Here is a 7,713-nt window from a genome sequence, read left to right as displayed (position 1 = left end):
GGACACGCCTCTTGCACAGCTTCCTGCAAAAGAACGCTATGATCATTCAGCCTTTGCCTACAATGGAGAGCTGTACATATTTGGTGGTTTGGACTGCAAAGATATGTGGAAATTCAGTCCAGAGATCTTCTCCTGGAAGAACGTTAAGCCCAAAGTGAATGACTCGTTTTGGAGGACAGCGGGTTGCTGTTGCATGGTGGGAAGTCGTGTCTTCATCTTTGGAGGATATTATTATAAAGACGAATACGTCACACTCGCACCCATCGATGACCTGTACATCCTAGACTTGAGTCCTAGTCTTAAGATGCTATGCAAGCTAGCAGTTATTCAGTACGATCTGGAGCAGTCTGGACTCCCACACGACATCAGGTGGGAACTGGCAGCCATGACTTATGGACAGGCCCGTCGCGAGCCTAATCAGCGCTCTATGTGAGCTCTCTCGAATGTGCTCCTCTCCGAAATGCACAATTTCTTTTCGTGCGCGGTATCGCACGCAAAAATGTTTTTGCGTTTTTCTTCCATACCTTGGCTACAGTGGAAATTAATAAAATGTACTTCATAAAATAAATCATGCCTGTTGCTAAGGATTGAGCCAGAGAGGAGGAAGGTTTTTATTTTATTAGAATTAGTATTAGTTTTTATTAGTTTTGAGGTTTTGTTTTCAATTACAGTTTAGTTTTAATTCGTTTTTAAAGTGAGGTTGCTAGTTTCGTTTCGTTTTAATTTTTTGAAATGCTTAGTTTTAGTTTAGTTTTTATTAGTTTTAGTGTTAGTTTTAGTCGCGGCACCCCAGGGTGCCCCGTCACCCACTTTGAAAACCCCTGGTATACACACACACACACACACACACAGAGAGAGCTGCAGCCTACTACCGCCACCTGGACAATTACATTACATGGGTTCATATCTAAACCTAAATAGGAAGGATTGTAAAATGAGAATGAAAGACCACTCCGTTAATGAGATACAGCATAGTAGATAGAGATACAGAACACCCTGAAATGATGCCAAGGATACCAAGTTCAACCAATCTTAAGACAGTCAAGTGGAATTGGAAGTGATGAGACAAATACATGCTGTTCTACATTTACCCACTAGGTGGGAGCATCTCATAATGTGTGGGAGGGTTCAGGTTAGTAAAACAGGCCCCGTGCAGGACTCTGTGGGAGAGGATTGAATGGCCGGGAGAGTGGATTCTATCCATTATAACTCATTCGTGAGCGAACCGTAATAGTGATGAAGAGAAGTGGTTCACATAGATAATTTTACCAACACTACTGGACAGGCAGCAGCTAAAAGGTGTAATCAGTATCAGAAAGTGAACCACTTAAGTCCTAATAGGCCTATTTTGTTTTACTATAGCCTATTCACAAGACGTGACGTGATGTGATGAGTTCAGTTGTGAGCTTGTAATTATGGTAGATCAGTTTTCTTTTGTTGGAAAGGGTTCCCCAGCAAAAGTAGTTTATATAGCATCACAATCATTTTAACAATTGTTTTCCATTCATATGTTGGCTATTAAAACATAGCAGATCTACAAGCTCACACTTGTACATCTGCTGTTGTTTACATTATGTATTTTGAAATACTTTTTTTTTGTTTTTGTTAAATCACAGTAGTTGTTTTATCATATGTTAAGGGTCTTGGAATATATACTGTAGGCTATACATTTTTTTGTTTCCACCAGCCACTGATTTCTTTTAACTATTATTTTGTATTTTTAAATACTGTAATTATTGTTTTCAATATATTTCAATATCTTTGCACTTCTAGAATAATTCACAGTTTGTTGTGTCTGCTTTGGGATCATCTACTTAACATAGGCAGAGGGAGGGTGATCACTGGCACACTTGCATAAGTGTGAGAGAGAGGATTTCTTTAAAAACATTAATATTAAAAGGTATAGTCAGTTAAATTAAGTCCCCTCACACATCTATACAAATTACACCCAGCACATAATTAAACATGAATTTAAACTCCTAACCCTGACTGGGGAGGAAATCTGGGTCTTATGACATTTGAGTCTTATGATCATCACTACATCCTGATGTGAAAGAAGATATTCACAGAAAATGAAAGGTTATGTATAGCCTATTGACCACCACACCACACACACACACACACACACACACACACACACACACACACACACACACACACTCGTTCTGATCAACTGACTGCAAAGCACCTTGTTTTGGGAAAATACGCAGCGGCGTAGTGATACTGGACACAAAAAATAGTACCATGTGACAGAGGGGTCAAAGTTGAACGAAAGTTGGTCTATTTGGTAGAAATAGGTCAACAATACAAATAATGCTATAGTTTTGTGGATTCATCTATTTTTAATGATTGGGCCATGAGCCCCTGCCAAATCACCGGAACTACTTTATATTCATCTAAAACTGACCAGAACTCTGACCACGGGACTCTGGTAATGAATTAATACATTTGTAACCACTATTTTAATGGCAAGTATTTCACACAGCAATGTAAAAAATAGCTGAACTAACACTTTAATATGGAAAGTTATACTTAATATGAAAGCTATCACCATAGTTACATGCAACAATGACCCCCCATGAGAGAGAACGAGGGATATAGAAAGCGAGAAGAGAAATAGAGAGGACATGTTATCATTGCGAACGTCGGTCGCAGTTAACTATGGAAACCGGCACATCTTGTCCACATATCTCTGTCTGTCTGTCTGTCTGTCTGTCTGTCTACAGTATCTGTACGTCACGCCTGACACGGTGTTTCCCCTGACACATCACTGTGACATCACAGGCTCAGAGCAGAGATAACGCCTGATACTGTGGTTACCCTGACACATCACTGTGACATCACAGGTGACATCACAGTCAGCTACTCAGAGCAGGGATCTCCATATATGGGCATAAACAGGTGACATCACAGTGGTGTGGCTGGTTCAGACAAGGATCTCCATGTATGGGCATAAATGTATTGTATGTTGTGATGTCATGGTCAGGGGCTGCCCCTTCTCAGGGACCTGGTGAGCCAGGCGAGCCAGGAGATTTTCCACCCGGAGCCCCAGCACCTAGACCTGTGGGTCTGGCGCCTGAAGGGGAGAGGCTGAGGGCAGCTGGTCTGGCCCCTGCGGTCATAGACACGATGCAGAGGGCCAGGGCTCCTGGTACACTTGAGGTGTACAGGGGTAAATGGGAGGCCTTTGTCTCGTGGTGCAGGTCTAATCGCCCTTTGGTGGTTCCGGCCTGTGCTTCGATGAATGATCTTCTGGATTTCTTGCAATCTTGCGTGGTCCAGAAGTTGTCAGTCTCTACTATTAGAGGCTATGTGGCAGCTATTGATATCTGTCACAACGGTTTTGAGGGTTCTAAGCCTTCTAAGAACCCTTGGGTGTCACAGTTTTTGGCAGGGGTCAAACGGGACACCGTCTCGGCTAGACCCTTGGTCCCCTCCTGGGATTTGGAGGTGGTCTTAAGGGGTCTTAGTCAGGCTCCCTTTGAGCCTTTGGAGAGTATTTCTTTGAAGCTCCTTAGCTTCAAGACTGCTCTTCTCCTGGCCTTGACTACGGCCAAGAGGGTTAGTGACCTTCATGCTCTCTCTGTGGCTGAAGGTTGCATGAGGTTTTCTGGGGACGACCGTAAGGTCTTACTCAAACCTCACCTCCGGTTCTTACCTAAGAACGGGGTGGTACAGGAAGTTCCGGTGGAACTTCTGGCCTTCCACCCTCCGCCCTTTGCCTCGGAGGAGGAGGGAAGGCTGAACTGTCAGGGCACTGAGAGTTTACTGTGAGAGGACTGAAGACCGAAGGCGGTCGAGTAGTCTGTTTGTCTCACATGGTAAGTCCACTGGCAAGACAGAGATCGTTAAGTCGACTCTTTCTGGGTGGATTGTGGAAGCCATTATTTTGGCTCATGACAGTGCGAAGGTGGCTAGGCCCTTCGGCCTGAAAGCCCATTCGACGAGGGGAGTTTCCTCTTCTTGGGGTCTCGCTAAGGGGACCTCCATTCAAGAGGTGTGTATGGCGGCTATTTGGAAGTCGCCGTCCACTTATGCGGCTTACTATCACCTGGACCTGGCGCCTCGCTCCTTGGCGCATTCTGTCCTTCAGGTGGCCGCTTCCTCCCCTTCCTTCTGAGGTGAGACTCATAGTAGTGTTCTCCCATCGGTTTGGTTTTGTAAGTGTTTTTACACTTTTTCTTCCTCCGCCCGGACCAGAGGGTAGTGGTCGTGGTGGAGGGGGACCCTTTTCCTGGGTTAACCCTTCGGTTATACTTGGGGCAGACTAGGTTTGAGGTGGGTTCCGGTGGGCCTAGTCTGTAAGGGTTCCTTAATTCTTTTTTGGTCGTTTCCGCTACCGGGAGTTTATGTTTCCCATATGAATGGAGTGCTGACTGGAGATTTGTAAACAAACACAAGTGTTTCGTATGAAACACCTGTTTGTTAAGAATCGGAAGGAAGCACTCCATTCCGCTTAGGACCCTGTTCGTGCGTTACGCAGGGCTCACAAGAGGGGGAACATCCGGTGGATGTGGAATTTATAGGGGCCCGCCTCGAGCGGGCACGTCATTTGATTGACAAACCCTTCGGCCAATGAGAATTGTCCTACGGGAGTTTATGTGAGTGATTCTGTTATCTTGGCTGCGCATTAGCGACACCCATAGGAATGGAGTGCTTCCTTCCGATTCTTAACAAACAGGTGTTTCATACGAAACACTTGTGTTTATATTTATGGTAAAGTGTGTGGGTATATACTCTTAGACCTGGTTGTAGTTTTTGCAGTAATGTACTGTGAAACCCTACTGTACAATGCTGCATGTCTTAATTACAGTAAAGTACTTTAATTTGTATTGCATTCTGGGTAGTTTTTATGAAGCAGGAATATTTTACATTGTTACTGTAACCTATTGTAAGCTGGATGTGATATGCCACATGCAATAATGCAGTATTGTGGTAAATGACTAGTTAGCCCCGCCTCCCTGCACACACTTCATGCACAGACAAGACCCACCCACCACAGAAGAAAGTTGTGGAAGGAGGAAGAAAATGGCAGAGAGTGGTCCAGTCCATGGACATTCTGTAAGTTTGTTACTTGTTTACTTGTTTTACTTTTCATCCAGGCATTTAGCCTTCCTTTTTAGGACTTTATGCTCTAGTGAACATTTGCAGATAGAAACAGCCAACAAAATCGTTTTTTCTGTGTTTGTCTGTGTGGTGAGAAAGCACCAGTCTCCCATTTGTTTTTTTCCGGCGGCGCGGGGGTCCGCGGGGGTCCGCGGCGGAGCCCAATGGGTTCCGCGACGCGTTATGCGACCCCCAGGGACCCCCGCGGACCCCTTCGCGGACCCCCGCCGGAAAAAACAAATGGAAAAATAAGTGAAATGTAGCAGATCTGCAAGCTCGAGTTCCGCTCCACGGGCCGTGGCCCGGCCGGGGAGAGGTCCGCGGACCCCCCGCTTCTCAGGGGGGTCCCCCGCCGGTCCCTGGCTGTCCACCGAGCACGGTCATGTAGTCTATATGCCCTTCATGTATTCGGGGCTACATTCTCACCTGTTTAATGTGAAAATATTTGTGATGCATTTTCAGTTCTGCTAGTTTTAAATTACTTTATAAGCATGAATTGAATTACTGGAGTGAGGTTTGTGTTTACATAGATTTTAAACTCTTTAGTCAGTTTGCTTAGCAAGTGAAGTGATGTTGGAAGGAGGATTTCTGTTCATTTTACCTGCAAAAGTCGATTTTGATAATAATAAAAATATATAGGATACCAAAAGTGAATAATATCTAAAAACAGATCTACTGGTCCAAGCACACAATGTGATGTGAGTTGTAGGCCTATAGATCGTCTATTTTCACTATTTTGGAATATTTTAGACCCCCAATATAATGTGTGTGTGTGTGTGTGTGTGTGTGTGTGTGTGTGTGTGTGTGTGTGTGTGTGTGTGTGTGTGTGTGTGTGTGTGTGTGTGTGTGTGTGTGTGTCATGCTTCCAGCATCAGAGATTGAAGTGGAGAGTCTGCTGACACCACAAGATGTGATGGCAACTTCAGCTGTCCTGCTTTTCATGGCCGCCTTCAGAGTCAAGAGTCCCTGTTCATGCAGGCCGTAAGTCTTTTTTTCTTTTTTTTTTTTTTTTTAACAAAGGTAGCTATTTCCCAAAATGTAGTTAGTCTGACTTTAACCAACACAAGGCGATACCAGATCTCTGGAGTGTGGGATAGGCCGATCAGAAAACATGAGTATGAGGAATGTGGGTTCACTTATGGATGGATTGAAGATCTGGACCCATATTGTACATGTCATCAATAAATAAACATGTCCTCACTATTATATTGTGTAGTTACTTCAAAACTAATTATCTTTATTTTTTTTATCTTTTCATTTTGTTAGGTCACAGCAAGTTAGGATGAAGCACAGACACTACCAGACACAGTGTAAGTGTAACACACACACACACACACACACACACACACACACACACACACACACACACACACACACACACACACACACACACACACACACACACACACACACACACACACACACACACACCTTTTATTCAGTCATTCATCTACTTGCACACTTGATTCTCGATTCCCTAGTTCCCATGATCTGATCTAACACTGAATACAGTACGAATGCTACTATAAAAATGATATGGAAATATTTTAAACAATTTGTTTTTTTTCATTTTCAGGACATTCAATCCTGACAACATCCAGGTGGATGCTGTCTATTGAGGGAAGTCATGACGCTGGACATTGGTGCCAACTTCAAAGATGCTTCTATGTGTTCAATATGGAGTACCAGGGTTAGAGCCCTGCACGGGCCTGAAATGTGGGGCCCGGCTCGGCCCGGGCCCGTGGAATTAAGGCCCGGCCCGGCCCTAAGCCCGTTGGTGAGTTTCAGAAACGAGCCCGGCCCGGCCCGTAAGCCTGTCACCTTATTATTTAATTAATTGTTTTCGTGCGTGGCTTTCACTGCTGCGCAGCATACACACTCAAGCACCACCGAAATTTGCGTCGGAAAGGTCCGGTTCAACTACAAAATGACATATCTTGCAACTTCTGAAAAGGATTACTCCTAATTTGAGTTCCGAAAGCTGCACGCACGTTAGAAAGTTGGAACTTTCCAACGAAAACGCTGTGGTCAGAGACAGTATACAGCCCTCTGCTCGTCTTGCGCTCTGATTAAAAGAAAGAAGTCAACATCACAACACAAGTAAGAAATCTCCCTCCACCCACCGTTTGTTATGTTACTGTATATCCTCACAGCAGAAAATTAGACATTGATTGATTGATATTATTGTCGGCTTGCCGTGGTTACAAGCCATCTCGTAAAATACGGAGTATTGTCCAGCCTACTAAAGAGTAAAGACGCATTCCGTAATGAACGGATACGGGACGGGATGTCGGGGAATCATTACAGGGCGATTTATTTGAGGAATGACTGTAAAATGGGTGAATCTACTGTAGTGCTCCTAATTCTCTAGTCTCGCTGTGTGAGTCGCAGACACAGAGTTTGTGTGAGTGTGTGACAGAAGAAAAGCCGCAAAGCCCTCAGCTCGTCTCGCCCATTGGCTAATATGCTCATGTCACGACCAATCAAGAGCCGTGTTGCTATAGATACAGTTAGAACCCATAGCCTAGAAGACTATAGGCTATGCGAGGCAGCGCAGCAGCGCTCATTCACACTCTCCATTCTAGCTATGCGCACAGCCGCACACAG

Source organism: Nannobrachium achirus (genome assembly GCF_963921795.1).
Source record: "Nannobrachium achirus genome assembly, chromosome: 4".
NCBI lineage: Eukaryota > Metazoa > Chordata > Actinopteri > Myctophiformes > Myctophidae > Nannobrachium > Nannobrachium achirus.
Note: the sequence above shows the minus strand (reverse complement) of the source record.